Source organism: Macaca thibetana, chromosome 16 (assembly GCF_024542745.1).
Source record: "Macaca thibetana thibetana isolate TM-01 chromosome 16, ASM2454274v1, whole genome shotgun sequence".
Taxonomy (NCBI): Eukaryota; Metazoa; Chordata; class Mammalia; order Primates; family Cercopithecidae; genus Macaca; species Macaca thibetana.
This window is the reverse complement of record NC_065593.1, coordinates 60,147,595-60,172,681: the sequence shown is the minus strand read 5'-3', so window position 1 is coordinate 60,172,681 and position 25,087 is coordinate 60,147,595. Positions and strand designations below refer to the sequence as shown.

The 25,087-nt window shown below is 54.1% G+C and overlaps 1 protein-coding gene across 4 annotated transcripts in view; it reads right to left on the bottom strand.

The window, feature by feature from the left end:
* The window catches only part of RBFOX3 (RNA binding fox-1 homolog 3), a 524,709-nt gene that overhangs the window by 492,930 nt on the left and 6,692 nt on the right, over positions 1 to 25,087 (bottom strand). The window contains exon 1 of one of the 4 annotated variants that reach the window (XM_050764338.1): positions 16,982 to 17,071. The exons of the other annotated variants lie outside the window; for them this stretch is intronic. The gene's annotated coding sequence lies outside the window, so the exon portion shown is untranslated. Of the gene's footprint in view, positions 1 to 16,981; positions 17,072 to 25,087 lie in introns of those variants that run through there. 4 annotated transcript variants of the gene reach the window in all.

Below are 25,087 nucleotides of genomic sequence, written 5' to 3'. Positions count from 1 at the left end.
CTGGCGCTGTGGTGGGGAGTCACTGGCGCTGTGGTGGGGGGTCACTGGCGCTGTGGTGGGGGGTCACTGGCGCTGTGATGGGGGAGTCACTGGCGCTGTGATGGGGGAGTCACTGGGGCTGTGGTGGGGAGTCACTGGGGCTGTGGTGGGGGAGTCACTGGCGCTGTGGTGGGGGAGTCACTGGCGCTGTGGTGGGGAGTCACTGGCGCTGTGGTGGGGAGTCACTGGCGCTGTGGTGGGGGAGTCACTGGCGCTGTGGTGGGGAGTCACTGGTGCTGCGGTGGGGAGTCACTGGTGCTGCGGTGGGGAGTCACTGGTGCTGCGGTGGGGAGTCACTGGGGCTGCGGTGGGGGGTCACTGGGGCTGCGGTGGGGAGTCACTGGAGCTGTGGTGGGGAGTCACTGCACTGGGGCTGTGGTGGGGGAGTAACTGGGGCTATGGTGGGGAGTCACTGGAGCTGTGGTGGGGGGTCACTGGCACTGTGGTGGGGAGTCACTGGGGCTGTGGTGGGGAGTCACTGGCGCTGTGGTGGGGAGTCACTGGGGCTGTGGTGGGGGGGTCACTGGTGCTGTGGTGGGGGGGTCACTGGGGCTGCGGTGGGGAGTCACTGGAGCTGTGGTGGGGAGTCACTGCACTGGGGCTGTGGTGGGGGAGTAACTGGGGCTATGGTGGGGAGTCACTGGCACTGTGGTGGGGGGTCACTGGAGCTGTAGTGGGGGAGTCACTGGGGCTGTGGTGGGGGAGTCACTGACACTGTGGTGGGGGGTCACTAGGGCTGTGGCGGGGGGTCACTGGGGCTGTGGTGGGGAGTCACTGGCACTGTGGTGGGGGGTCACTGGAGCTGTAGTGGGGGAGTCACTGGGGCTGTGGTGGGGGAGTCACTGACACTGTGGTGGGGAGTCACTGGAGCTGTAGTGGGGGAGTCACTGGGGCTGTTGTCGGGGTGTCACTGACACTGTAGTGGGGGAGTCACCAGGTGGGGGGGTCCCTGACGCTGTGGTCAGGGAGTCACTGACTGCTATTCACCCTCAGCTGTCATCTCTGAAATGGGAGCCGGCACCACAGCGACTACACTCAGCTAGTCCCTCTGGGGTAACTGGCATGGCACCTTCCCAATCTCACCTCTGAGAACTTGCATCCCAGCCCCATCTCCTGAGGGCCCCTTGGACTTCTGTGCTCCATCCTCCCTCCATGACTTTGCTTAAGGGTTTGTCCTACCTGCAGTCCACCCAGTCCCTGCCCCAGTCCCACCATCATTATCATCTCCTTCTCCTCCTTCCCCTCCTCCTCGTCCTCCTCCTTCTTCTCCTCCTGCTCCCTTCTTTGATTATCCAGACTTGATCTATCAGCCAACAGCTCCCTCATCCCACCCCTGAGCCACAGTATGTCGTATCTTTTCATAGATTTAAAGCACAGCCCCCCAGCCAGACAGGCAACCCCATTAGACCAAGACAAAAACCCAATCCCATTCTTATGGCTTCCATCACTCTGGGCACAGACAACCGTTCAGTGGTGTTCACTGAATTAAACCACTGCCAAAGGCTGAGAGCTGACTTCAGTGAGGCACCTCGATCAGCCAGGAGAGAGGAGGTTCTGCCGCAGTAACAAATGGCTGCCGAGTCGCAGCCACTTTTTACAGCGAAGACTTTTTTGCTCATGCTATGTTCCTATCACGGGTCCATCTTGCTCCTCATACAAGGGGCGAGGGTGATAAAGCAACCTCTCTCTGGAACATTCCTGGTGGTCACAACAGAGAGGAAAGAGGGATGGATACACTCCATCCTAACCCGTGGCAGACATGACTTCCAGCCCCATATCAATGACTTTGGTCATTGGCCAAAGAAAGGCATGGAGCTACATGACAGCTCCACACCTGGGCAGAGCAGAGACACCAAATATTTGTGACCAAAGTGAGTCTGTCTCAATGACACTAACCTAGGCCAGTGCAGATCATAAAACACCAGTGCACTCAGGCTGTCCCAGAAGCCTCTGGGCTTTTGCAGAAACAAGAAGGAAGATTTCCCCTCGGGCTCAAGTGGATCTGACCACTCCTTCAGGGGTTGCCTTTAGCTGGGCCAGATTGCAATCTGGATGCTCTGGACACCAAAGCATCAGGCAGGAAAGAAGATGGAATGAAGCAAGAGAAACTGTCAGAGTCGTTACGTCACTCACCACTTCCATTTCCGTGCACACGTGCACCATGGCAAGAGAAACACCTCCACACAGAGGGCCACGGTTGTGTAGATGCTCCCTGGCCTGCCTGGCTCCGAGGCTGAGGACCCTCTGCCCGTTACTTGATATGTGGGAGATTTCCACTTGGTTTCCTGTTGCAGGAAGAGAAGAGAGCTGTACTTGTGCCCACACAGCCAGGGGCTGGAGGAGGGCAGGTGCCACCTGCTCCGGACCTGGCAGGGGAGCACCTCTTGCTGTTCCAAGGAGTTTGGAAGCTGGACCCAGAGGGATTTGGCATGGTTTTCAGAGACACTGCCATGGAGCATCTGCCATGGACCCAGAGCCACTTGGCCATCATAGGGAATCGTGTTAGCCCAGAAGCCAGGTTGCCCCTCTGCTAAAGCCCCCCTCATGCTTGTGTGTGCCTGAATGTGCATGCATATGCCTGCGCATGTATGTGCCTGTGTGTGCATACATGTGCCTGTGTGTGCATCTGTGTGCATGTGTGTGACTGTGTGTGCATGCGTGTGTCTGTGCATGTATGTGCCTTGCATGCCTGTGTATGCATACATGTGCCTGTGTGTGCATCTGTGTGCATGCATGTGCCTATACCTGTGTGTGTGTGCCTGTGCCTGTCCCTGCGTGTATGTGTGTGTATGCACAAGTGTCTGGCCCTGGAAAAGTGAGCATTCAGCCTTGCTTCCACTCTGCGTGTGCTCCTTTTCCACCTCCCCATAGCCTCTCTTTGTCCATCCCTGATGACTTGGGGAAGGGGAAGACAAGATCTTTCTCTTCTCAATAAATCTCTGTTCAAGATGCAATTCCAACTGGGTGCAGTGGCTCACACCTGTAATCTTAGCACTTTGGGAGGCCGAGGCAAGAGGATTGCTTGAGCCCGCGCTTGAGACCATCCTGGCAACAGAGCAAGACCTCATCTCTACAAAAAATAGAAAAGAAGCTGGGCATAGTGGCATATACCTATAGTCCCAGCTATTTGGGAGGCTACTGAAGCCCAGAATGTTGAGGCTACAGTGAGCCATGATCACACCACTGCACTCCAACCTGGGAGACAGAGCGAGACCCTGTCTCAAAAAAAAAAAAAAAAAAAAAAAAAAGATGCAATTCCTGGAAGGACCTGAGTGGCTAGCAGCGCCCTGCCCTGTGTGATTGCCCGTGGGATGTGTTTAGATGCTCTTTCCTGAGGGATGAGTTGCCCTTCAGGCCTGTCTCAGCCTCCCAGAGTCATGGGTCACTGATACCCACAATGGGCCTCTGGTGCCCACCTCCACCAGGGCTTCCCACGGATGTGCCAAACCACAGGCTGTCATGGGCACTGCAGGGGACAGGCAAGCCTGTTCCTAAGGGTCCACATCAAGGATGAAAGACCCAAACACGTGGAAAACAAGCAATGAAAGCCATGTCAAGTCAGCACTGGGTGCTGCAGGGGAGGGAGCGCTGGGGACTGGGCAGTGTGGACCCAGTGGCTCTTCCTCGACCATGACCCTGGCCTCCCCAAGCCTCAGCTTCCTCCTGGTAAAGCAGGGTCCTCTTTCACTGGGATGCTTTGAGGATGCAGTGAGCTGATGTGTGTGAAAGGCCTTGACGCATCCATTCACTGGTCTCAGCCATTGTTTAGTCTTTAGAGAGTGAGCACAACGGCAGGTCCTGGGACCCTGTGGTGACTCAGGTCGAAGGGCCCCTGACCTTACGGAAGACAGACAGATGTCATGCAGTGCCCCAGCTGGGGTCAGAACTTCAGGGGCCTATGGGGGTACAAGAGCAGCTAACTGAAACCCCTAAGTGGGGACAGTTAAGGAAGTCTTTCCTTAAGGGAGTGACATTTGAGTTGAGCTCTGAAGACTGGGTTGGAATCAATGACAAGGTCAAGGGGAGAGGGGGAGGAGGCATTCCAAGCAAGAGCTGCCTGTGCAAAGGCCCTGAGGCCTCAAGGAGTGCAAACTCTAGAGGAACGGACTGGCCAGGAGGAATGGTGGCTCTGGTGGCGTTTCATGAAGCACTATGATCATGTTTACATTTTTAAAAGATGCTCTGCCCACGCTCCCCTCCAATCCACCTCCCACTCAGTAGCCAAAGCCTGTGAACCCAGGCAGGAGGCCGCAGCCATGGTCCAGGCCAGAGAAGGTGGTGGCCATGGGAAAGGAGGGAAGTGAACAGAACGAGGGCTTTAGGAAGCGAGATGGGCAAGGTGTGGGGTTGCCTAGAAAGCGGACGTGGCAGGGGATGGAGAGCACAGAGGGAGGAACCCAACCTCCGCCTTGTACAGAAAGTTGGTGGGGGGTTGCTGTCCTCTAAAATGGAGAACGCTGAGACAGGAGGAGGCAGGGGCATGGACCACAAAAGGACTGGGGCTATGCACATGAACAGACAATTCTCAAAAGAAGATATACAAATGGCTAACAAGCATATGGAAAAATGCTCCACATCACTAATGACCAGGGAAATACGAATCAAAACCACAATGCAATACCACCTTACTCCCACAAGAATGGCCATAACCAACCAATCAAAAAATAATAGATGTTGGCACCGATGTGGTAAAAAGGGAACACTTTTACACTGCCGGTGGGAATGTAAACTAGTACAGCCACAGTGGAAAACAGTGTGGAGATTCCTTAAAGAACTACAAAAAGAACTACCATTTGATCCAGCAATCCCACTACCAGGTATCTACCCAGAGGAAAATAAGTCATGATACAAAAAAAGATATTTGCACATGCATGTTTATAGCGGCACAATTCACAATTACAAAACTATGGAACCAGCCCAAATGCCCATCAAATCAATGAGTGAATAAAGAATATATCTTGTGTGTGTGTGTGTGTGTGTGTGTGTGTGTGTGTGTGTGTGTGTATGAATACTACTCAGTCATAAAAAGGAACAAAATAATGGCATTGACTGCAACATGGATGGAACTGGAGACTATCATTCGAAGTGAAGTAACTCAGGAATGGAAAACTAAACATCATATGTTCACACTCACATGTGGGAGCTAAGCTATGAGGATGCAAAGATTAAGAATGATATATTGGATTTGGGGGACTCTGGGGAAAGTGTGGGGGGTGGTGAGGGATAAAAGATGACATATTGGGTGCAGTGTACACTGCTGGGGTGATAGGAGCACCAATATCTCAGAAATCACCACGAAAAAGCTTATTCATGTAACCAAATATCACCTATTCCCCAAAAACCTGTTGGAATAAAAAAATTAAACAATTAAAACTTTTTAAAAGGCCAGGTGGTGGTTCACACCTGTAATCCCAGCAATTTGGGAGGCTGAGGTGGGTGCATCACTTAAAGTCAGTAGTCGGAGACCAGCCTGGCCAACATGGTGAAACCCCGTCTCTACTAAAAATACAAAAAATGAGCCGGGTATGGTGGCGGGAGCCTGTAATCCCAGCTACTTGGGAGGCTGAAGCAGGAGAATTGCTTGAACCTGGGAAGCAGAGATTGCAGTGAGCCAAGTTCACGTCATTGCACTCCAGCCTGGGTGGCAACAGCGAGACTCCGTCTCAAAAATAAATAAAAATAAAATAAAATAAAATAAAAAATATTTAAGGCCTGGGGGAGGTCTAGAAATGTTCAGGAGGAGGGACCTGGGTGAGCTGGCACTTGGGTATTGGCTGAGCCCTGGTCCAACCCAGGGCAAGTGAAGAAAGAGGATGATACCTCGAGGAACTCCCAGCAGCAAAGTGCCAGTAGAGAGGATGAGCCCAGGAAGCAAGAGGGTCTGAACTCAGTGTGGACAGATGAGCCTGACGGGCCAAGAGACAATAGGAAGTGAAATGCTAGGATGGACTGGGTGGGGCCGAGCAGTGAGCTGGGACCAGACGGGAGAGGAGCTGGACACAGGCCTTCTTTGACCAAGCCTTCGTGTGTCCTGGTGGCACCGACCCCCAGCTGCGCTCCCGTGTCCACCAACCAGCCTTCCCATCTCCCAGGCTGGGGCCCTCAGACTGGGGTGATTCCCAGCATGGAGGAGTGCACCTGGTGTGGACTGAGTGCAGAGATGCCCCAAATGTTCACGTGTCCATGAAAACATTCCCTTTGCAATGTGACTTTGTAGCTCCTTCCACCAAGAAGCAGGGTCTACTTCCTTGCCCTTTGGATCAGGGCTGGCCTCCAGCCCAAAAGATGTCCTAGACACGAGGGTGCCCCAGTTCCGGGTGGGGCCTCAGCGGGCCTTGCTCACTTCTGGTTCTGTCTTGGGGCCCAGGTACAGATGTGTGAGCAAGCCTGAGCGAGCCTGCTGGAGAAGGAAGAGCCAGAAGAAGCAGGGACCTGTCTCAAGTCCAGCAGCCTCCAGCCCACCTGCCAGCTGACCACAGAGGCCCCAGCAAGCCCAGCTGGGACCAGTCAAGCATGGCCCAGCTCAACAGAAGGGCCCAAATGACCCCTAGACTCATGAGCAAGGACAACAACTGCTGTTTCAAGCTACAGCATTTTGGGGCGTGTTTGTGATGCAGCAGTCGCTGACTGGTACACCCTTCCCCCAGGGGCATGAGGACGTTCCTCAACTTCATCCTGCTTCCCAGGATTAGCTAGAACCCAACAGAGCCATGTGGCTAAATCCATTCTGGTAGGGCTTGTAATTGAGTCACTTGGTGAGATCTTCAGTTTGATTTTCTCTTTTCATATGTTTTCAATCAGAAATATCAGAAGCTGCTTTGAATGTCCCTGCAGAGTTCTCAGAAGCATCCTCTCCCGGGTTTCTCTGGAGAGCCCATCTTATTTGTTGGAGAGTGTATTCTCCTGCAGCTTTTCAAATGCTACATTTTCCTCTGACGGCAGCCAGGGCATTTGATTGCATGAGAGATGGTGATGTGGTTGCAACGGCTGTCGATATTCCTTTATGACTCTGAATTTGCATCTGTGCAAGGCTGGTAATACTTATCTGAATTCCAGGCACAAACAAATGAAACTTATTTAAAATAACTGGGAAAATTCCACACTGGAGGTAAAATAAAAAATGGATTTGCTGCTACAGATGCAGAAACCGGTCCAAGAAAGATCACTGGAAATCGACTCAATAACTGTCCAGTCCCAAGAATTCTGTAGCCAGAGTAACTGGTGGGTGCAAGACAGAAAGGTGGACCATGGAGGCCCAGACCACCCACCCTGTGGTGGTCTCCTCGACTCTCCAAGATGCCCCGCAACCCTGAGAACAGGAAGGTGGTGTGAGGAGAAGGGAGCACGGCTGGTCATGACAGCCTCTTTCCACACTCGGTCACTGTGGTGCCAGCATCCTTCCTGTGCAATGTAAGGGGCAGCAGTGGTGCCCACACTGCATGGAAGAGGCTCCATGGAGCCCAGGTGGCATGACCTTACACAGCACGTCCACGGCAGCCTGATCCCAAGACCTCCACCTTACAGTCCAGTGTCCTTTGCAGGAGACACCAGCAAGGCTGGGGACCCCAGCCCCTGCTGTTTTCATCCTAACTTGGACTTATCTGTTGTGATGGCCAGGCCAATCCTGTTTGGGAGAAGGGGGCTGGTGAGAGTAACCAGGGGACACCAGCATCGCCTACAAACCCAGTAGAACCACTCAGCCAGGACCCTCAGCCCCATGTTGCCCAAGTCGCTCAGCCAGGCGAGGTCCCCCCACAGAGCAGCAGGCCAGCCAGAAAGCTTTAGACCACAAGCTTCGGACCAGGTGGCACCTAGGAAGGGAGGGGGTATATAACCAGGGAACCACAGGACCTTGATCCAGGTCCCACTTGGAAGCAGGGGGAAAGGCTGTGGGAGAATCGATGGAGGAGCCCGGGGGAAGCAGACAGAGCTACTTCACAGGAGGATGGAACATTTGAGTTGGGTCTTTTTTCTTTTTACAGATGGGCTCTCACCCAGGCTGGAGTGCAGTGGCACAATCATAGCTCACTGCAACCTTGAACTCCTGGGCTCAAGCAATCCTCCCCCCTCAGCTTCCTGAGTAGCTGGGACAACAGGGGCATGCCAACATGCCTGGCTCTTTTTTTAAAATGTTTGTGTAAAGAAGGGGGGTCTTGCTATATTGCTGGTCTTGAACTCTTGAGCTCAATCCATCCTCCCACCTTGGCCTCCCAAAGTGCTGGGACTGCAGTCGTGAGCCACCTTACTCGGCCTGAGTTGGGTCTTGAGGCATGAATAGGAGTTTCCAGGTGGGGTGCAGTTGCTGGAGCTGGCCCATGCAGATCCAGCTCTGGAGCTCACGGTAATGTTCATAAACAAATGAGTTTGAGCCTTACTTGAGCCAGGCCCAAGACTGGGCATTTTCTCACGTGTTTTTTAACGCACTTGACGATGGATCTTACTCTCCCCCTGGGGACTCGGTGCAAGGAGACATTCTGGGCTTCACCCCACCACGAAGACCAAAAAACATCCTAAGGGCAGGCTTGGCATCAAATCCTCCTCCTGCCTCTCCAGGAGCCAAGCACAGACCTTGCTGCAGCCAGGAAAATAAATAATAGTTGACCAAGGTACTGACCACCCTCACCCTGGGTTAGGAAGAACCTGCAAGCCGATTTCTCTTTGATCTGTTGAGCTATGGCCCACCCCACACCTCCTTCACTGCTGTTTGCTTCCCTAAAAATGAACAGCACCCTGCAGGTATCCCCACCCTTAAGCACAGCCCTCCCCTGAAAGACCTGTCCTGAACCTGGACCTGGGCCATATAGCGAGACCCCGTCCTGAGCCTGGACCTGGGCCATATAGTGAGACCCCATCCTGAGCTTGGACAGGTCTTTCAGGGCACAGCAGTGCTCGAGGGCAGGAAACTTAAGGAATGCCTCAGAGGGGGCATCAGCGCTGGGGCTACCATAACACAGGACCACACACTGGCGGCCACAAACAACAGCATAGATCCTCTCGTGCTGCGGCAGGCTGCTGTCTGAGTCAGGGTGTGGACTCCGGCAGGTGGGCTCCTTTTGGGGGCTCTGAGCGAGAATCCACCCCAGGCCTCTCCTGGCTTTGGGTGCTCCCCTGAGTGCCGGTGGCCTGTGGCTGCCTCGGCCCAGCCAAGTGCTGTCTTCTCCCTGTCTCTCCACATCACCCTCCCCTGTTTGTGCCTCTGTGTCCTGATATACCCTGAGGATAAGGACACCAGTCCTGTTGGATTAGGGCCCCCCATCCCCTCTGAGAAGACCCTGTCTCTAAGGTCACATTCTGAGGTCCCAGAGGTTAGGACATCAACATGGCTTTTTGGGAGGACATGATTCAGCCTGAGCGGATAGCCTCTTCCCTCACAATCCCCTCCCTGCTGCCTGCCCAGGCTCCTGGAGCTTCCCCGGGAGGCCCTGGGCGCTGTACCAGAAATGCACGGGGAGGAGCTGGGACCCCCTGGAAGGGGCTCCGGAGAACAGCAGTGAAGAGGGGTCACACGCACCCCAACACCCCCCGCGCACCCCGACACCCCCACGTGGGTTTGGCCTGCATCGTCCCACCACGGGGGGTCTGTCCTTCCAGGTCTCGGCAAGGCCCGGGCACGCTGGGGAGGGCTGTCAGTTCAATGGTGGACACCGGCGTTTGATGTGGAGATTTGGCAGTGAGAACGGATGTGCCTCAGCGCGAGGTTTATATAAAATGACAGCTTCTGGAAAATGAAACCCTCAGATTAAAAAAGAAGAAGAAAAGGAAAGAGGAGGAAGAGGCAGCAGGGAAGGTGCCCTCCACCCCCCACGCATTCCCTGGAGGGCACTGCAGGGGCCATGGGGGCCTGGGAGACAAATGCCCCATTTGGGGGTGCTTCCTGTGCTGCCCAATGTGCCTTAGCTTTGCCCCAACACCGCCTCCCCACCTCCCCATTCAGACCCCCCCTCCCAGGCCACACACTTCTTTACTGTCTCCATCTGTCCTATCCCCAGGATAAGAACCCCAGGGGACGAGGCCCTGGTAGGGGACAGACACGCGCCAAGATAGCACACGGTAAAAGACAAGCAATTATTTGGAAACTTTCACATGACTGTCATTTTAAAAGGGAGGGGGCTAGATGGAGGCAAAGACTCCAAGAATCCTTCCTAGGAAGCCCACAAAAGCAAAGATGGATTGCACATAATTGCCCTTTGTTTAAAAGGCACATGGATATTCCTGCAGAGCTGGAAACTCATTCTTCACACAAAAAAGCTTCCAAAAATTGCAACCTATTTGTTGCCAAGTTTGGGACTGTTATTTCCTTCCCAGCCCCCTTGGGTTGCTTTTTATTTTTTAATGACCTGAAATGTAAATTGCCTTCCCTGTGGGTCTCCTGGGGCTGGGATGATGTCTAGGGAAGTCCGCCTCCCAGGACATCCCAGCTGGGGCTCCTCCAGGAAAGGAGGCGGAAAGTCTAGGATACCAATGAAGCTCACTCTGGCCACCTGGCACCGAAAGTGGAGCAGGAGACCAGACCTCTTCCCCTGCCTTCTCCCTGGATGCCGCGTGTCCACCCCCTGGCATTCAGATGGCCCCTTTCTCACCAGAACGAAAAGGAGAAAGCAAGGACATCAGCTCAGCCCTAGGGTAGGAGTTCTCATCGCCACAAGGCCCCCGGGAGGACAATGGCAAACACAGCCAACATGGACCCCACCCCAAATCTCAAAGAAATCTTCAATGAACCCCAAGAAGGGGCCTCGAGACTGCAGCCAACTTCTCAGAATTCACCAAGCATCCAGCCTCTTGGGAGTGCAAAAGAAGCCTGCAAGCAGCTTTCCAGCCCTCGGAGGGACGAGAAGTTCCCGTGTCTGCTGGGGCCCCGGGAGCAGGGAGCTGTCGCTGCCCCTTCCTACCAAGCCTGCTGACTGTTCCAGAAACAAGGAGTCCAGGAGAAAAGCCAGGATGGGGGATAAAGGTTCCCACATGAGGGGAGATCCCAGAGAGGCCTCCTGAACCCGGCAGTCACGTGGTCCTGGGGGTTGGCACCCATCGCCATGTGTCCCCCCGGCACAGGTGTCACTGGGGGCCAAGGCTTTGGAAGTCACTGCTGGAATGAGCCCTGCTATCTCAGGGGCTTCCTTCATCTCGAAACTCAGAGTGTTGTCACAGCCACGCTGCCACTCTAGAATTCCTGGGGACAGGAGACACACGATGGCCAGGACCAATCCTGGCACCAAAAAGGAGAACCCCCAGCCAGGCTCTGCCCATCCGACGGACACCAGACTCTTTGGTACACATTTATTGGGCACCTACTGTGTTCCAGGCACAGCCTGAAGTGATAAAAGCCAGGCACAGCAGCGAAGGTCCCAGGAGAAGGTGGCGGCCGCCCCCAGCCCCCAGCCCATCCCCATCTTTCCTTCCTCTTGGGCCTCCTGTCTCCTCTGGATTTCAGCCCCAAACAGTAGCGTGTTCTCTGTAGGGTCACCGCCTTTGCTTGGAGCCCCTGAAAACAGAGTCTGGGGCAAGGGTTGGGGCACAGATTGCTGGTTTGAAAGCAAGTCCAGGAAGCTGGCGTGCGGTTATCCGGGAGCCTGACGAGGATGGAATAAAAGCTATGTGTGCATGTGTGTGGAGGGGGGTGCACGTACAGAGGGTGTGTGGAGGGGGGTGCATGTGTGGAGGGTGTGTGGAGGGGTGTGCATGTGTGGTGTGTGGCACGTGTAAACGTGTGCATGTATGTGGTGTGTGCAGTGTGTGTATGTGGAGTGTGGAGTATTGTAGTGTGTGCACACATGCATGCACTGTATATGGGGTGTGTGCAGGGGTGGAGTGTTGTGTGTGCACGCATGCATGCACGTGTGTGTGGGATATGGAGTATTGTGTGTGCATGCATGCATGTATGTATTGTGTGGAGTATTGTCATGTGTGCATGCATGCACGTGTGTGTGGGATGTGGAGTATTGTGTGTGCATGCATGCATGTATGTATTGTGGTGTGTGTGGAGTACTGTCATGTGTGCATGCATGCATGTGTGTGTGTTTCTGCAGGGTGTGGAGCACTGTCGTATGTGCACACATACGTGTGCGTGTGTGTGTGGTGTGTGTGGAGTATTGCCGTGTGTGCACACATGCGTGTGTGTGTGTGGTGTGTGTGTGCTGTGGAGTATTGTCGTGTGTGCATGCATGCACGTGTGTGTGGGATGTGGAGTATTGTGTGTGCATGCATGCATGTATGTATTGTGGTGTGTGTGGAGTATTGTCGTGTGTGCATGCATGCATGTGTGTGTGGTGTGTGTGGGATATGCAGTACTGTCATGTGTGCATGCATGCATGTGTGTGTGTTTCTGCAGGGTGTGGAACACTGTCGTATGTGCACACATATGTGTGCGTGTGTGTGTGGTGTGTGTAGTATTGCCGTGTGTGCATGCATGCGTGTGTGTGTGTGGTGTGTGTGTGGAGTATTGTCGTGTGTGCATGCATGCATGCATGTGTATGTGTGGGGGGGTGGAGTATTGTTGTGTGTGTACATATGCATGCCTGTGTATGTGTGTGGTGTGTGAACATACGCATATGTAAATGTGTGTGTGGTGTGTCCAGTGTGTAATATGTGTGGAATGTGTAGTATGTGCACACGTGTGCATGTGTGGTGAGTGCATGTGTGGACATGTGTGCGTGTGTGTAGTGTGAGAATGTGTATGTGTGTTTATACAGTGTTATTGAACAGGTCACCCTGTGGGCAACTGGAGCTGGATCCATGGGGACCTTCCAGGTCACCCCGTGGACTGCCTGTTCCTGGGAAGGCTGGGTGGGGAGTGGTTCCCTTTGCACACTCCCACCTGCTCTGTGAACACACTCCCTCCTCTCCCACTGAGCTGAGCCCAGGACAAGCAGGTTCAGGACGCCAGGACTCTCCCAGGGACAGCCACTCCCAAGGTGGTCCCGGCAGGCCCAAACCAAGGCTGTTGTCTGTTTCAGACGGCACTGCAGCATGGGACCCTTGACAGGGAAATGTACAGGTGGTCCTGGCACATCCCAAATGTTCTGTACGACGGCAGCACCTTAGACTTCATCCCACAGCCATGTGCTCCCCTGCCCCTTCTCACTACTCAGAAGGAGCCTGGCACACCCACCACCCACACCCCTGCTTCCATGGCCCCCTGCACTCCTGGCCTGGCACACCCTCCACCCCATACCCCTGCTCCTGTGGCCCCCTGCACTCCTGACCTGGCAGGCCCCAAACCACAGACTGCTTAGTGGCAGCAACCACCAGGTGAAAAGCATGAGTGATCGGAGGTGGGGGTCAGGGAAGGCAGCCCCCACTGGGCTCTTGCCACTCTCGGGGGACAGAGGTGGGTGGCAGCTGCTCCAGGGAGGGGTGCAGGTGCAGAGAAAACCCATGAGAGAGGAACACGTGTGTCCACAGCCTACTCTCGGCAGGCAGACACCCCCAGGAGACCCCACATCCCACCAGCACGGACACCACCTGCCCTTCCCTGGCAGCTCCCAATCCTCCCTCCTTCTCCCAGCTCTTTTTTGTAAACTAAGTCTGCTTCTGGAGGGCGCGTCATGTGTGCACGCCTGTACACGCATGCCGAGTTTTTATTCCAATCCTCAAATGAGGTCTTTGCTGAGAATTTACAATTCCCCTGTGGCCTCAATCTTGCAAAGATTGCTTTTTTAACGCTGTTAGGCCTTCATTCTAATAAGCCTCCTCCTTATTACAGAACCAGGTCACATTGCCTTGACACCGCCAGAAAATCTCTCATCGGCCGTGGGAGGGTGGGCGTGGAGAGAGGGGCTACCAGAGTAAGGGGCAGAGAGCTGGGAACACTGAGGGAGGACTCCTTTCTTAATTCAATGAAACTCTAAAATAATCTAATTTCTGAGAACCAGAGTGGCCTGCTCACTTTAGATAACTTTGTGATGTGGTTGTGGCTCCTACACATGTTAGTTTTCTTTTCTGTATCTTGATTTTGAAAACGACAAGAGGAGTCCGGGAGCAACAGAATCCGATGGGCACACTGGGCACCAGTTCAGGTCCCGGCCTCGGGCAGTCGGTCATCTGCGGCGGCCCAACGTCTGTTCTCCCTGCTCCCAAGGGCCAGGAGAGGAAATGGAGAGAGTATGGCACCAGAGGGCTCCAGGACAGAAACCAAAACCTGCTGGCACTTGCTGGGTGGGGAGGCACTTGGACCAAAGGGTTGGGGCACCTGGGGAATCCATCAGTCAAACTCTCTGTCCTCCCTCTTCCTGAGATAGCTGTTTTTAGGTTCAAGGGGATACAGAGGAAGCACGCAATTGAGGAAGATGAACCTGCCTGTGTCTGACTCATCGGGACAGAGCAACCGTCCCTCCTGCATTCTCGCAACATTGATTAAGCACTTACTATGTGCCAGAGAGGGTAGAGGTGTCTCCTGACCCCCCTTCTCCACCGGAAGTAGAAAGGTCTCAGAACTAAGGGCTGAGACGGCGCTGGAATGTTCTTTAAGACCCTTGGAAGCTTTTAAGACTGAGGGGGTTAGTCCAGAAACAAGGTCTTTCTTCTAGAAGATTCTGCACATGGAGCTGTGGAAATGGCACTCTGCGGGGCAGCAGGGACAAACAAGAAGTGGAAGACATAGCCCTGACCCTCTGGAGGCACCTGGAGGCACCCAGGCCACAGCAAGGAAAGAGACGGAAATAGCTTGCTGTCCCCAGATGCTCCTGTTCACACCACCAGCCAACCCCCTCCAGGCCCTGCCTCCCACATGCTGACTTCAGAAGCTGTCCACTCCAGGGCCACCTGGGCCTAAAGCCGGCTGTGCAGCCCAGCCCCTGCGCAGGGAGGACTCGAGCCACACAAACCCAGCACCTCAAGGTTCTTGTTTCTGTCCCTGGGACCACAGGACCCGACAGTACTCTTCCTTGAGGGCAGTGTGAGCAGGGCCAATTTTTTAAATATAGAGATGTAAATCAATGTGACGTCTAACATAAGGCACCTTACAAATCAGAGGCCATCTTTTTAAACTTGGATGTCAAAGAGCACCACGCCCACACTAAGGTTCTGGCGTCCAGGGTCCAGGGGTGTAGGCAGCCGTGAGGCCTTCCAGGGACACCTCTGAACACGCAAGGAAGCACCCACCCAGCGCTTCCCCACCCTCGGCACACCCTCAGAAGCCTCCACTGGCAATTTCTGAGTTTTCACATGTGGTTCCTCTTATCCTCCATCCCCTGTGGGTGCGACACAGCGGGCCAGAAGGTTTGCATTTACTGGGTCCTCAAAGAGGAGACCAGACGGGACCATGTTTGGCACAAGTGCTGACCAAGAACGGAGTCCTCAGGACACACCCCCAGGAGACGCTGATCCCACTCCCTGGGATGACGCTCCCCATCTCACCCTTGCAGTAACAAGATGAATGACCCCCACCCCCGCCTGGAGAGCCATCGGCATTGAGAGAAAGGAGCCACTTTCCAGGTGTGCCGAGGCTGACCGTAATGGGGCCACCAAGGTGCAAGGTCAAGCTCACCAGAAAGAAACCGGCGCGCAGACACACAGCTCCCTGGAGCAGCAGACTTGGGTCCCCAGACCAGGAACCCGATCTCGCCACTGAGCCCCACAGCGCCCCAGCGAAGAACATGCTCAGTCAGCAACCGCTCGCTGGGCACCTGCTTTGTGCCAGGCACTGGGCTAAGCACTGAGAATACCAGATGAAGACAAGACAGTGCACCAGGTCCACATGCTTTAGGATTAAATCACACTGACAGCTCTGCCATCTTTCCTTTCCACTAAAATGGACTGTGGATCTCTTTCCACATCCATGAAAAGCAGCTGCCTAAAACCCACCGTGTGTATGAATAGGCCATTCTCTCTTTAACGCTTTTAACCAATCCCTGGCTGCAGGGAGTGTGTTAGCAGCGGGGAGACCTGTGGGAAGTGGCATGCCAGCCGCGCAGAGGGGAGGACGGACCTGGCGCCTCCCTCTAAGCCGGCCGCCAAGTCACGAGGGGCTCCTATGCTTTCCAAAAACCCTCCTAGAGGAAGAGCAAGGTGGCAGCCCTTGGCCCGTGGGCAGCAAATTCTTGGATTCTGCAAAACATAATTGTGAAGCCCAATCTGCCAGCGGAGAAATATGCAGCACATTCACAGGCTAAATATAAATAATATTGATTCATCTGCCATCTTGAATTATCCATTCCACTTCTGTTTTCCATTAGCATCAATAATCACGAGTGTACTCCCCTGTGGACGGGGTATATTACGCTCCGAAGGATGCAGCTGGCCCCAGGGTCACACATCTGGAGGAGTCTCAGGATATCTTCCAGAATTATCTGGCATCTTCTAGAGCAATCCAGAACCTCCCTGGTACTTTTCCCTCCCTCTCATCTACTCCTCACTCCAAGCCCAGGAAAGAGGGGTGGCTCAAAGAGACATCTGAGACCCCCCTTTCGGAGGCAGTCTGCTCTATTTGGCAGCTGACTCTGGTTCTGGGAAACAATCGCACAAGCTCCAAGGTTCACTTCCAGGGAAGGAGGGAAGGAAGCTCCTGGGGCTGATGCACAGCCCCACTGAACCCGCAGGGCAGAACCAGGGCCCATTTCCTCTCTGGGCCAGAAACCACAGTGACTGTCCTGCAGATCACCAGGGTCCTTGTCCCTCTGACAGCCCTGTGCCCCGAGGCCCTGGGGCTCTCTGATTAGCAGGGAGAGAGTGTGCCTAGCACCAGCCAGGGGTGGACCAGGGCCTCCGGCACACCCTCCCACCCTTCTCAGTGGAGCCTCTAGAGGCAGAAATAACCAAGGCACGGAAACCCACCAGGGCCACCCACCGTGCCTGGCCACAGAGCTAATGAGCCACAAAGACCCCTGCCCCCCAGCCAGCTGTCAGAATTCAACAAATGTTGACGGAGAACGGACTATGAGCGGAGAGCCATGCTGGGTGCTCTGGGGAGATATGGATCAGCTGCAGCCCCTGCCCGCAAAGCACTTACAGCCCAACACGGGAGACGGAGCTGCAGACGCCCACCAGGATCTGTGATTTTTTGCTCTTCCTTCTCAGTGCTGATTACAGCTCCCAGAAAGTGCTATGGAAAGCAGGTGCTGACTTCAGGCCCAGAGGAAGGCTTTGTGGATGCTTCTCATGTCCTCTGCGTGCCTGTCTACGTCAGTACGTCCCACTTGCTCACCGCCTTAGATACACCCAGTGATAACCTATGGCTTCGCTATGTCCCGTGTTGATAGAAGGATCCAAAACCTTCCCATCGGCCTTCACCATCTACTTAATGAGCCAAGCCACTCCTAGGACTCTGCAAGAGAAATGCTGGGGTCACCCCTGGCCTCGGCCTCCCTCCTGCTGGCCACACATAAGAAAGGACTTCATGAGGGAGACCCCCCTGGCTGCCGCACACAGTCACCCCAAATGCTTCCTGGAGAAAGCACCTGTCCTCACACTGCGAGCTCATGAGTTTGCCAAAAAGGCAATGCAGGAGCCTGAGATCACCTCCTGTCTTGCTGCTAAAATATCCCAGCCATGGAAAAGCAAGACTGGCCTCAAATTGGGGAATCTGGTCTTGCCAGCCCAGCTGTGCTCCAGGGACTCCGGTTTGCATTGGGAATGAGAGAGGGCTGGCCGGGTAAGATGGCAAGACAGACACAGTCCTCCTACAGACTTGTAGAAGGGCTTTCTGCCCGCCCCCACCCGGGGCAGAAAGAGGAGGCACGAGGGAAAACAAGAGCCCTGGCCAAGAATGAGCCCTCTGCTGTCATCCTGTGTGTGGCCCTGTGGCCCAGCACCAGCACTGGGGAGCAGTTCTCCCGGCCTGACAGGAGGAAGGGATGGCCTAGTGAGGCGGGAAACAGAGGGAAAGGTTGAGACCACTTGGGACAAGAAGGGTCTGGGAAGGCCCTCCTCACCGGTCACTATAGCCTGACACTTAGAAGGTACCACCTGATTTCAGCCTCTGCATCCACAGTCACCTACTAAGTGCCCCCTGTAGGCAGGGGTTGGCTCCTGCCTTCCCAGGAGAGAGGGAGGACAGCTTCTCCCTGTGGCCAGCAGGGAGCAGACACCCCCAAAAGCCACTGGGGCTGCAGGGCCCCCAAAGTGGAAATGACCTGCCAGTCTGTCCATCCCATGGGGGAGAAACAATGGGACCCCAGGCAGGGGGCATTTAGGGCAAACCGCTGGCCCACAGCATGAACTCTCCTCTTTGCAGCTAATTTTTGGGCTGCATGGGCCACATCTGGGCCCTGGGACTCCCCATGGAGCCATGGCAGGTAGGAAGATGGAACCCCACAGTCTGAAGAGCAGAGAGGAGCCTGGTCAGAAGGAGTCTTGGTTTCTTTATTCCTCCTTGACCCACCCTCTTTCCCATCCCTCACTAGCAATTCTCCCCAAAACTCCCCTGCAGATATCTGCACCTCAGTAGCATTGCCTGGGCACAAGCCACAGGAGCAGGAAGCACTGCCTGCTGGAGGCCGGCCAACAGGTGCAGGGGCCTCAGCTGCCACTGCCTTTACACACGTGGCCAGTACAAAAGAGCACTCCAGGAGGAAGTTGGTGGCAATGCAGAGACGACCATGCACACGCATACATGCACACACACACACATGCACACGCACACACGCTCATGCACACACATACATGTGCGCGCGCACACGTACACACACACGCACATGCGCATACACTCACACACATGCACACGCGCACACACCCTCCTCGTTGTTAAGGACCTTAACTTAGAATGATGTATTCTCTGTTCTCCTGGCTATAATTATTTTAGCGTGGGAGACAAATTCCGTCTCCAGCATCTCAGAAGTGCAATGTTGGAAAATCACATCCCATGGTCCTGGAAGATCCCTACCTTCTCCAGCTCTTTTCCTCCACACAGGAGCACAAACAGGCCCTTCCAAGGGGTGAACCCTGGAGGTTTTAATTCCTCCTCCAAGCAGCTCCACGTAGAGCAACAGAGACGCAAGGACCGTGCAAGTAACCATGGCAACTCAAGGAAGTTTAAAAAAATAAGTTTTTGAGTTGTTGAGTTGTTATTTGGTGCTTAGGTGGGTTGGACTCTTGCCTTCCTTTTGGAGATAAGGCCTCTGAATGGTGCTTTTAATGAGCTTTGTGGGCACCATATGGAAGGCAGCCTGTGCCCCCAGAATCTCACGACCTTTGAAGGGGGAAGCAAGTGTCTCATCTCAGTCCCAGAGTCCCGGGCAGGTCTGTCCTCAGATCAGGTTGCTCCCCGTGGGGTGACCTTGAGCCAGGGTGGCCCCTCCTCAACCTTCCACCCACCCACAGAAGTGCTGCATGCCTCCCCCTCCCCAAGAGACCCGACATTTAGAGGAACTCTTACAGTACCCAGTTACTCTGCAATCCAGACCCCCCAGGACCCCAAATATTCATCCCAAGACACCCACAGGGGCAAGTTTCCATGCATACATCTCCTAAGTGGAGGAAGAGGGTCAGGCTACCCCTGCGAGCATACGAATATGCTGGCCAGCGTGCGTGTGTGCAGGAGACCAGTGCAACTCCATCCCCACATGACATGACCCCACGGCCCACACTCGGAAATTCCCAGGGCCCCGTGAAGGGTCCAGCTGGCCTTGATGGAGGCGAATGGGAGCCGCTGTCCTGGGGTCAGCCCTTCTCTGTGCAGGCCACAGCAGCAGGTGTGCTATGCCAAAGGTCATCCTCGCGTGTGCCGATGGGGTATGTGTGTGCTCACACAGGCACAAAAGCACGCATGCTGCTATTCACACCGTGACCGTGAAGCCGCCACAGCAGGCCACATCCTGTGGCTCCCAAGGGCAGGCTGCCTTGACCACCTGCTGCACACCTCCGGCAGAACCATGGCAGAGCCCCAGCCCCCCAGCAAGAGTTTGTTGCAGGTCGGTGCCAGGAGAGCTGAGAAGCGCTTGGGGCCAGCACACAGCTTGGGCCACAGCTGCAGAGGCAAAGGGCTGGGCTACCTGGCTGGGGAAAAAGGAATATTTTCTTAAAGGGAGAAAAATCCTAAATGGCCCTCGCAGTCTCTTGGCGCACATAATTGTAGTATCCAAGTTAATGAAAGGCCTGGCACATGGGCTGAGTCACAGCAAACGCCCAGCCCTGCACCTCACGTGCAGCAGCTCGTAGAAATCAGACGATGGCGGGCAGGGGGCGGGGGGGCCCACGAAATAAAGAGCATTTCCAGGAATGGCAAGTCTCCCACGCGGGATCATATCATCAATTAGCCAGTGGGAGGGCCGAGGAGTGCTGGCATCTCATTTCCACAAAGACAAAGTTTCCTTGAGGAAATTGCCAGAGTCTTCAAGGTACTGAAATAACACACAGAACAAATGAAGAAGGACGGCCGCAGGGCTTGGCGGATGCTCAGAAGCCCAGCTCCCGGCAGCCTTGCAGAGGGTGTGTGTGTTTAAAGACACAAGTGGAGCCTGCGATGTCCAAGAGGCAAGCACTAGTACCCACACACGACACACACATGTGCTCACACATGTACGGCACACATATGCTCATGCATGCACACAGGTACATGTGGGTACACATACAAATGCAGAAACACACTTGTGCATGTGCACATACATGCACGCACATGGACACATACAGGATGCACATGCATGCCTGTGTGCACACTCTACACACAGGCACATGCATGTACAATCTACACATGTGCACACACCTGTGCACACATACATGTGCACAAGCATACACAAGCACATGCATGCACACGCTCTGCTTGCAGGTGGGGGTCCACTATCCTGACTCCCAAACATTCAGGTTTGAGACTCTTGCAGATGCCAGGTACCCTGGAAACAAAATGCCCTCTAAACACATTATCCAGAATTTTCCCTTAATTCCCTACAGCACACGCCCCATTTGTGAGGAGACCCCCAGGGTCTTCAGGCTCTGACTCTGATGGAGCTCAGAGTATGCCAAACCTTTGAACAGCCCATTCCGGAACCTTCAAATCCACACCCCAGGGGAAGCAGTCTAGCTCAGCCGTCTAAGTGGAGGTGACTGATTTATTCTGACCATCCTGACTCTTCACGACACTGCTCTCCTCCAACCGTGCGCGGCTTTAATTGTCCATCAAGCCGGGCAGGGAGGACCGTAAATCTTTCCTCCCGCTGCTCCGAGCTCAGCCTGCTTGACCTCCAATTGCCAGCCCCTCGCCTACGTGCAGCCTGGAGAAGTCCGCTAGCTCTGAAGGTGAAAGAGGGGAGTGAGGAAGGGGAACGCAGGAGAAGCAGAGGCTCAGGGGTCAGGAGGGGAACAGAGAGAGCCAGGCAGCAGGAGAAAGCATGCGGCCGCCACAGCCATGCTCCGGCTGCTCCCCCACCCCAGGACCACTGCGGAGGAATGAATGCCTCAGCCTGACTGCAGCCTCCAGGGGCCACGTCTGGGGCATCTACACACCTCGTCTCCCAGGCTCCCGCTCTCAAGCAGCAGGACCCTGATAAAGTGAGCCAGGCCCTTAGGTAGTCTTGGCATTCCCTTGCCAGGCTATAAAACATCACAGCCCCAGAAGGAGCCCGCTGCGGGGGATACCGCTTCTCCATCCAGCCTTCATGGTGTCTGCAACTGGGCCCCAGCTAGGGCCACAGGATCCTCTCTTAGGGCAGGTGTCTCTGTGAGGGCAGGGACGGGCCAGGGGCCACATAGCCCCAGCTGTGGCCCGGAGAACCGAGCTGGTCCAGGAGGTTTAGCCACAAGCTCCAAAGCACGCCCCCTTCCCCTGCAGCAGACTTAATATTTTCTGTAATTTTAGTATATATTAATGCACTTCAAAGTGATGAACATTATAGTTACGATTATTACCTAAAGACTTCCTTTATAGCCCTCATTTTCTAGTGCTCATTACTTTCTGAAAAATTATCCTTGGGGGCTGAAATTTTCCTAGTCTGGTCTTGTGAGTTTTCTTCTTAGATTTTGAGCAAAACATACCCAGAACGGGGAGAAATTACTTCTCCCAAAGTCAGTCTCCTGGGTGACTTGTACCAAGGAAAGAACCCCGTGGGAAATGAGGCAAGCTGTGTCTTTAGCATGTAGATACTGATACTGTTATCAGTGACCTGTCTTAGTTGTGCCCGTCTGTTCTGGAGAGATGGCTCTATTTTAAAAGTCTAAGAGGCGGGGAGGTACCCATGCAACACTCATCTTGCATGCTGCAGCCTGGGCAAGTCAGGAAAGCGAATGCTGGTTATGGCAACGCTGCCAACGCACACACACAGGCAGATGTATTTTCAAACACAAAGGGCAGATCTGCAGAAAGCCCCCCGTCCATGGCCCAAGGATGCTGTTAGAGTTAAAAGCAGGCAGATTCTAGGTGTATCGTTCTCAACTGTCCTAGGATGAGATCTGCCGGTGAGAAAGAAAAATGTACCCACTGGAAGATGGCCTTTAATCATCCCGTAAAGTTGTCCCAGACACCATCACAAGGCTTTAACAGTGAGGAAAAGGGTAACAGGCTCCCCTATCAAACACAGGCCATCGTCCACCTGCTCTCCCTCCCACCCTTTGGCCATCAGCTAAAGGTTCCCAGCTGTCAAGATATCAAACAGACTTCTGGACGATAAAGCTCAACACAGCATTGGCTCTCTGGGAGTGTTGATTATAATGTTACGCCACTGACAACAGTAATTCTCACCTTAAATTTCTTCTCTTTTCTGCCAAGATTCCAAAATACTTGAATAATGTACCCTTGGATAGCACCCCTGAGAGGAACACAATCAACCACTGTTGGTCTCCTCCCCAGCACCTGGGGGCACGCAGCCAGGGACACCGGTGAACCACATGCCCCGTCCCAGGTCTACAAGGAGCCTGTGGAAGAAGCCCCTCAGGTCTCTGGTTCCACTTCACCCGTCCCTGCTGTGGGGCCCCCAGCTGTGCCTAATGGCCTCACATCAATGATAGGCAATATTTAAGAAAGAATAAAAGCACACACTTTGTTTTTTTTCTAATGGGCTTTGCAAAGCTGTGCTTCAGTTTTTCATGCATTGAGACCTGAGATCCAAAAACATATCCACACGAAAGGCAGGGATGGGCTGGAATCCCTCAGCCTGCATGGTAAGCAATGTGGCTGCAAACTGTAGGCTCAAAGGAGCCCGGGAAGGGCTGGGGGAGGGAGGCCATGATCCTCCTTCCTTTCCTCTCCCTCATGGGAAATTCAACTGGCATGGTTTGGAGCCTTGTCCCTGATGATCCAATGCCACTCCCTTTGCAAAAGCAAGAGGACCTGCTGCAGTGCCCCTCTCTCCTTGTGGTACTCTTTTTTTTTTTTTCTTTTCTTTTCTTTTTTTTTTTTTTTTTTTTTTTTTTTTTTTTTTGAGATGGAGTCTTGCTCTGTTGCCCAGACTGGAGTGCAGTGGTGTGATCTTGGCTCACTGCAACCTCCACCTCCCAGATTCAAGTGGTTCTCCTGCCTCAGCCTCCTGAGTAGCTGGGATTATAGGCGTGCACCATCATACCCAACTAATTTTTTGTACTCTTAGTATAGACGGGGTTTCACCATGTTGACTAGACTGGTCTTGAGCTCCTGACCTCAGGTGATTCCCTGCCTTGGCCTCCCAAAATGCTGGGATTACAGGTGTGAGCCACCCTGCCCCGGCCTCCCTGTGGTACTCTTGACACCCCGCTGGCAGTGGAGGCATGGGGAGAGCACAGTGGGCCCATTGCGGGGGCACAGCACAGGCAGGAGCCCTGTTGCCCCCTGGATGGCCTGACCAGGGTAACCACCTAGTCCATGGCCCCACAGACAGGACCTCACTTCCTTCTGCCTGGCTTCAGGGTGTTCCTAAGGACATGAGCTGCTGGGGGCTGCTCCAGGGAGCCCTTTCAGGCCCTAGGGAGTGGGGGGGTCTCCTCAGACCCCTCCCTCTCTTTAGAGACATGCTAAGGGTTGTTTCCATCCTAGCATCTGCAAGTTTATCAGGAGCTCTTTTAAAGCAGCATCATAATTGTGCCCACAGGGAACAGTTCGGAATCCATTCCTTAACCCTGACCCTTCCTAACCCTAGCAACGTGCTCTTCCCTCTACCAGGTGGATAGCCCCAGGGAAGGGTCCCATTTACCATGTCAGCAGCTTTACATAGATCCCCTGATCCACGCAGCAGTCCCTGCTTCTCAGCTGGCTAAACTGAGGTTCCAGAGCCTGCCCTGGGTGACAAGGCTGGGAAGGGTGCATGCCCTCTCCAGCGGTCTGCTGCAGGCAACCCTGCCACCATCAGAAGTCAGCTCTGGCCTCAGGCTGTCCCTGCCCAGAGCCCTCACACCAGCCAGCAGGTGCAGGCCGAATCCACTCACCACACCCACAGGTTGTGCGGCCAGCCCTGACAGGCTTTAAGGTCTCATGAAAAGTAACTGACATACTGCCTTGCTCAGAAGTCGCTTCCATTTCAATGTGCATGTAACTGTGTGTGCCCTGGGGGCAAAGGGTGAGTCTTATAAGAATGAGCTGATGGGATTGGGGAGTTGCCAAGATGTACAACCTCAGAACCTCCCATGAATACGAAAACTAACCAGGTGAAGACTCAGCCACACCTCCAGGGTGAAGGGTGAAGGGCAAGTGTCAAGAGCAGGTCAGTAGGCTTTGCAGAGCCCATCGGGAGCCTATGCATGGACCCAGTTTAAAGCATATTCTGGGTTTCCTTTTTTTACGCGGATCTCAAGGTGACAGGTAATGTCGGGACATACTGGTGTGTGTGGCTCTCCCATGTGATGCACTAGAAAGTCATCCTCATACCTCGTTGCTGAAAACAAAAGGCTAAAAACCCCTTCTTGCCATTGCTTTTTCAAAAGTGGGGTGGGGTGGGCTGGGGTGGGGAAGAAGAGGTCACCATCATCAGGTGCTTGATTCCAAGGTGCCCAGAAGCTCTTAGGAACAGACCCTGGAGCTTCAGCCAGCCCCCTGCCCTCAAAAGTTCCAGAAAAAGGAGTTGTTTTTGATGTAATCCAGGAGAGAAACCTCTAATTTGCATTGAGTAAGAGTTTGGAGTTATGAAAGTTTAGTGAGAAATGATTTCTAAAGGCACCAGGGTGTTTGTACTGCTTTAAATCTTTCTCCAAATTGTGGACCTTCCTAATACAAGGAAACTCT